This window comes from Rhinoderma darwinii, unplaced genomic scaffold, assembly GCF_050947455.1.
Source record: "Rhinoderma darwinii isolate aRhiDar2 unplaced genomic scaffold, aRhiDar2.hap1 Scaffold_658, whole genome shotgun sequence".
NCBI lineage: Eukaryota > Metazoa > Chordata > Amphibia > Anura > Rhinodermatidae > Rhinoderma > Rhinoderma darwinii.
In genome coordinates this window covers 128217-134498 of record NW_027464214.1, presented here as the reverse complement: position 1 = coordinate 134498, position 6282 = coordinate 128217, and the positions used below count along the sequence as shown (strand labels likewise).

The following is a 6282-nucleotide window of genomic DNA, read 5'->3' as shown; positions in this document are numbered from 1 at the left end:
GTACATTCCATCACATCCACCTAGTGTACACAGGTAGGTCCATTGTGGCGGGTAGGCGGCTGGCTGCTTTAATGGCTGTTTGCTGTTCCCCTACTCCACTCCACTCCACTATTTGACTGTGGTGCTGCATCAATCAGTGGCTGGCTCAGGTGCAGCTCTTTAACTTACCTAGGAGGGAGGGAGGGAGGGAGGGCGGAGAGAAGACAAGGAAGGTGAATGAGCTGTTCCAATGTGAAATGCCGGAAACACAGAAACACAGAAGACACACACACACACACACACAACAAGAGGTGGCAATGTATTCATTAATTGCATTTAATAAATGAGCTCATTATCACACATGACTGTACAAATGCATTGTCCAACAGGTGTTGAAATAATGGGATTAAAAGGGGAGATCCCTTCAGAAAGACAGAAACAATGGCAAAGAGAAAAAACACTTTTGGAATCTGATTTTAGTCAACACATAAGGGAAGGGTGCACCGGTCCTGGAAATACTGCAATACCAGGTCAATGCGTGGAGTGGACAGAGCAAGCTCTATTTCCATCTCCCTGTTCTAAAAATCCATTTAATATATGGTCCCCAGATAGGGGACGTATCAGATATTAAACTGATAAGAACAGATACTACACTTGATCTTAGCCAAAAGGCCGAGAAGCGATAACCCGAGCGGCCCTTGCCTTGCCCGAGCCTGTCCCATACTGCTGTTCACCCCTTGCAGCGATTCAGCCTACTCCTAGGCAATTCCATGGGGCCCTGCAGGCTCACACACATTTACAGCTACTAAGCGGGAGGTGAATAAAGGCCGGAGAGGAAGCCAGACAGGATTTGCTTCTTTTGCTTGCACCACAATGCAGTGCTGAAAGAGGAGGAATCTACATAAAAACGCCTTCCTGGCAACGCCCAAATGCCCTCCTGCCATGCAGATAAACACTGGCAGCGGCAGCAAGTGCATGCCCACAGCCACCCCTTGTTCCTTCACACCTTGTATCAGCTTTAATCCAGTCCTGTGCTGCCTGCTGAGCAGCACTGAACAACACTGCCTGGGCCCAGGCTTTTATCTCTGAGGCAGGCCCCATTATGATGTCAGAAAGCTGGCTCTGGAATCCTGAGGGCTCCACTATGACACGTGCAAAGTTCCGTCTGAACTTTATATAAGACTGTGAGGCTCAGTCAGTCACTCAGTGTTGCCTGAGAGGGCAACACTGCAACAGCCGGCCGCCAGGCTGTCTTTTTTTTGCACATTTATTTGCCTCCAGGAGGCCACAAGAGGGAGACAAGGGACTGCAAAATGGAAAATAGGCATCCACCAACTTTACAGACAACTTCTCTTTGCTCCTACAACCTCCATCCTTGCACAGTTTGTTATTCTTCCAGGTAACATAGTAACAAATCCAAATTGCTGCTCTCTTTGTAGGCAAGCAAGGGTTTGTTGCAACTGCAATTCTTACTTCTTCTTGAAATGTAGGGACGACAGTACATTCCATCACATCCACCTAGTGTACACAGGTAGGTCCATTGTGGCGGGTAGGCGGCTGGCTGCTTTAATGGCTGTTTGCTGTTCCCCTACTCCACTCCACTCCACTATTTGACTGTGGTGCTGCATCAATCAGTGGCTGGCTCAGGTGCAGCTCTTTAACTTACCTAGGAGGGAGGGAGGGAGGGAGGGCGGAGAGAAGACAAGGAAGGTGAATGAGCTGTTCCAATGTGAAATGCCGGAAACACAGAAACACAGAAGACACACACACACACACACACAACAAGAGGTGGCAATGTATTCATTAATTGCATTTAATAAATGAGCTCATTATCACACATGACTGTACAAATGCATTGTCCAACAGGTGTTGAAATAATGGGATTAAAAGGGGAGATCCCTTCAGAAAGACAGAAACAATGGCAAAGAGAAAAAACACTTTTGGAATCTGATTTTAGTCAACACATAAGGGAAGGGTGCACCGGTCCTGGAAATACTGCAATACCAGGTCAATGCGTGGAGTGGACAGAGCAAGCTCTATTTCCATCTCCCTGTTCTAAAAATCCATTTAATATATGGTCCCCAGATAGGGGACGTATCAGATATTAAACTGATAAGAACAGATAAGGTTTCAACAAAGTTTTTTATTGGCAAAAATAATATATTTTACAGACTTTTTTTTTAAAATTGAAACCACAAGATAAAATCAACAGCATAATACATGAATATTCATACATTTAAATGAATACAAAAGTAATAATAATAAGACCATTAATACAGATGTTATAATAAAAGTACAGAACAATAGCAGGATAAAATTTATACAGGGCATAAAAGACATAAAAGAATAAAACCATTTTTATTTACAATGTTATGGTATTCCACATTTGCAAACACCACATGGATGTTGCTTCTTTTACCCCTAGCTGCTTTTTGTCCCTAAGATAATAAATATACATTTCACTTAGGGCATATTTCACACAATTTTTAACGTCAATAAAATCATGTTTAAAAAGCAGAATGTTCCTAACCTTCCAAATGGCATTCTTAAAACAGTTTAAAATGATCCAACAGACCATTTGCTGTTTAAAACTTGGGCAGTTAAAAAGACCATAAAACACGTATTCAAATTTAAGATCTTTAAGACCGCAGGCCCATTTCAGCAATGGGCCTACCTTCCTCCAAACCTCCTGTGCATATGGGCAGTTCCAAAACAGGTGCATTATCGTCTCGTCGTCACCACACCTGTCTCTCGGGCACTTGGCTCTCGCCACCAGTCCTCGCCTATGCTGGAATTCACGAGTAGGGAGGCACTGGTGAACGATTGCCCAGGCAAGGTCCTTGTGCACATTTGCCATAAATTTCCCGAAAACGTTCCGCCACACCACCTTGGACCTTGCCTGTGAGAAATTTGAAACTGCCAGTGTATCCTCCTGCCGCCTACAGGAGAGTGACACTTTTTTCTGGTCCCCCAATATGTCAGGCTCCAATTCTTGGAGACCTAGGAGCCTGACAGTTTTTTCGAGCACCGCATATTGTTTTGGGGGACACAGAAGCACAGGAGAATTCAAAGGGACACGAAACCATCGTTTAAAAATCATGCCCGTAGCGTACTTTAAAAAGTAGCTAAAAATACCATCAGAATTATACATTTTAAAACAGAAGCAAAAGTATTTAATGTAAAAGAAGTTAAAAAGGTTAGGAACATCTCTCCCGCCATTGTCCTTACATCTGTACATAAAATCACGTTTTAGTTTTTCCATTTTGGAACCCCATAAAAACATAAAACAGATCCTGGTCACTTTTTTAATATATAAAATTGTTGGAGGGAAAACCATAGCTACATAAAGCATTATGGGTAATAAAACAGATTTAATTATTAAAACTTTTCCCTCCATGGTGAGATTCCTCAAATTCCACATTAAAACCTTTTTTTCCATTTTGGCAATTACTGAATCCCAATTGGGTCTCCCATCGTTTTCTTGATTAAAAACAATTCCTAAAATTTTTATCTGATCCTGCTGCATGTTAACTCCTGGTGTCACAGAGGAATCCCATACACCAGTATAAAAACAGTCACACTTATCAACGTTTAATTTAAAACCAGAGGCTTCACAAAAAAAGCCGGTGTTCCTCAATGCCCGTCTCATAGAAGCGGCGTCTGGGCATAGGACGGTGGCGTCATCCATATAGCCTAGGATTTTTACCTGGTTCCCCCTTCCTCCAGGTATGGGCACGCCTCTGATGACTTTATCATCTCTTATTAGGGTGAACAGAGGTTCTATGGCACAAATAAAAAGGAGCGGAGACAACGGGCACCCCTGTTTCACCCCTGATAAAAGAGGAACACCTTTAGTTAAAAATCCGTTGATAGAAATTTGGCTAAAACAGGATCGATATAAAAGCTTAATACGTGTTAAAATAATTTCAGGAACAGCCATCTTTTTAAGAACCATAAAAAGATATTCATGGGAGACCCGGTCAAAAGCCTTCTCGAAATCTAAGGATAAAATAGCAAGGCTTTGACCCCTTTCTTTAAAATACCAAATGATGTCACGTAAAATATTCAGGGACTCAGTAATTGACCTCCCAGGTACCCCACATACCTGGTTTGGATGGATTAATTTATGAATAAAAGGTTTAAAACGGATTGTTATTAGTTTAGCTAAAATTTTACAATCAACGTTTAAAAGAGTAATAGGGCGCCAGTTTTTTAACTGGTCCCTCTCACCTTTTTTAAAAATTAAGGACACAATCCCCCTCCTCCAGGAAGGGGGCAGCTCTTCAGTAATAAAAACTTCCTTATACAATAAAAACATGTCATTCTTTAAAATTTCCCAAAAAGCATGATAAAATTCGATGGGCAGACCATCTTCCCCAGGAGCTTTCCCATTAGAAAAACTTTTAAAAGCAAATAAAAGTTCCTCCAAGGTAATATTACGGGATAAAACTTCCTGGTCTAAAATATCTAGCTTGGCATCAAGGGAATTAAGAACATGTTCTAAAAAGGAAGGATCAATATTTTTCTTGTTAAAAAGAGATTGGTAGAAATTAAAAGCAGAATTTAAAATGCCGACCATAGTGGTTTCTCCTTCAAGGTTTAAAATGACATCTCGTTTATCCATTACCTTTTTGAAGAAGAACCGGGAACACTTCTCGCCATCCTCGAGGTGCTTTACATGTGAATTAAAAATTATTTGTTTCCCTTTCTCTTCTATGGCATATTTTATTTCAGCTTTAAGATTTAAGATATCATCATCAACATCCATACCAATCTCCTTCAATTTAAAAAGTACATGTAAACGTTTATTAAGAACATAAAACCATTGTTTTTTCTCTTTTGCTTTCTTCTTACCTGCTCGAATAAAAAAAGCTCTGATTTTGGGTTTAATGCCCTCCCACCAGTGTAGCATAGGCTGACTGGGCGCTCTATGGGACTGCCAACACTGGTAGGTCCGCACAAACTCCTCTTTAATGATGGGGTCCTCCAGGAGTGTGGTGTTTAGTCTCCAGGGACCCCTACAAGCTTTTTGCTCTCCCTCTAGCTCCAGGTGCACTGAAAGGAGCTTGTGATCAGATAAAATATTTGTTAAAAGCAAACATTTTTTGGGAATAAAACTATTAGAAGTGAAAATAAAATCAATTCTGGAGCTCACTCTTCCATTGGACCAGGTGGGGCCTGGGTCCGCAGGCAAGAGTTCCCTCCAGCAATCTTTCAATTTAAAATCACCAATAAAATTCTTGAGCAGGTAAGAAGTACGGTCAATTTTTCGATTAAAATCCCCACCCTGCCGGTGTTCTCCATCTCGCACACAGTTAAAATCACCACCCACCAGCAGGGGGGTAGACCCAACACAAAACAATGGTAAAATCTCTAATAGTTCTGCCCTCTCCTGTTTGGTAGGAGGGGCATAAACGTTTAAAACACGAATTAAAATTCCATTAAAAAGCAAATGTATTAAAATAGCTCTGCCGGGCATGATTTCAGTCACTGTTTGGATGGAGATAAAACGACCTCGGCAGAGCAATCCAACCCCCGCAGAGCGACAGTCATTTCCACCAGACCAGACTGAGGGGCCTAGTTTCCAGTCCATCTTTAAATCTTGATATTCCAAGTCATTAGGGATTCCACATTCTTGAAGCAGGCAAAGGTCAAAGTCCACAGTCTCTAAAAATGAAAATAAAGCAGTCCTGCGGACAGGGCTCTTTAGGGACCTCACATTTAGTGAGGCGACTTTGATAGGAACCAACATAGTCTTAGTTGAGGTCAGGGTCCGAACCAGAAGAGTCGTACTCGGAGATCAGCTGCGAGTCTGGACCCCCTTTTTGAGGGGTCAATAAATCTTGGATGTTGGTAGGGTCAGAGCCAGATACGTGGGCGGCTCCAACCCCCACACTGCTCTCATCCGAACTCCGATAGGCAGCTTTCCTCCGAACTCCGGACTCCTCTTCCTCTCGCTGTCTCTTTGCAGAATGGCTCCTATCCATCTCCTCGAAGTCGCTCTCACCCATCTCTGGCCCCTGGCTGAAGATATCGCTGATGTCCTTCCTGGGCAGCTGCACAGGGGCCTGTGAGGTCCCATCACTCTTGGCAACCTTTGCCTGCTTACGGGGAGCCTTCATCGCAAGCCCCTCCACAACCGCAGTGGAGGAACTTTGCTCCGACCCCCCCGTTGACCGGAAATGGTCAAAACGAGGCTCCAATCCAACATATTTTAGGGTTTTCTTAATGGAGCCCTCGTCTGACACAGAGTGTCTCCGCTCCATGCCCACACTCTTGGGACAGGCGTCAGGTCCTACTGCA

General features: G+C 42.9%; 2 non-coding genes across 2 annotated transcripts; both read right to left on the bottom strand.

Annotated features, from left to right (window-relative positions):
- Window positions 1-472: 472 nt before the first annotated feature.
- LOC142728007 (U2 spliceosomal RNA) lies at window positions 473-663 on the bottom strand. Its single transcript, XR_012877416.1, has one exon. It is a non-coding gene; the product is annotated as a U2 spliceosomal RNA (small nuclear RNA).
- A 1286-nt stretch (window positions 664-1949) lies between these two features.
- Window positions 1950-2141, bottom strand: LOC142728033 (U2 spliceosomal RNA). Its single transcript, XR_012877440.1, has one exon. It is a non-coding gene; the product is annotated as a U2 spliceosomal RNA (small nuclear RNA).
- Between the last annotated feature and the right edge of the window lie 4141 nt (window positions 2142-6282).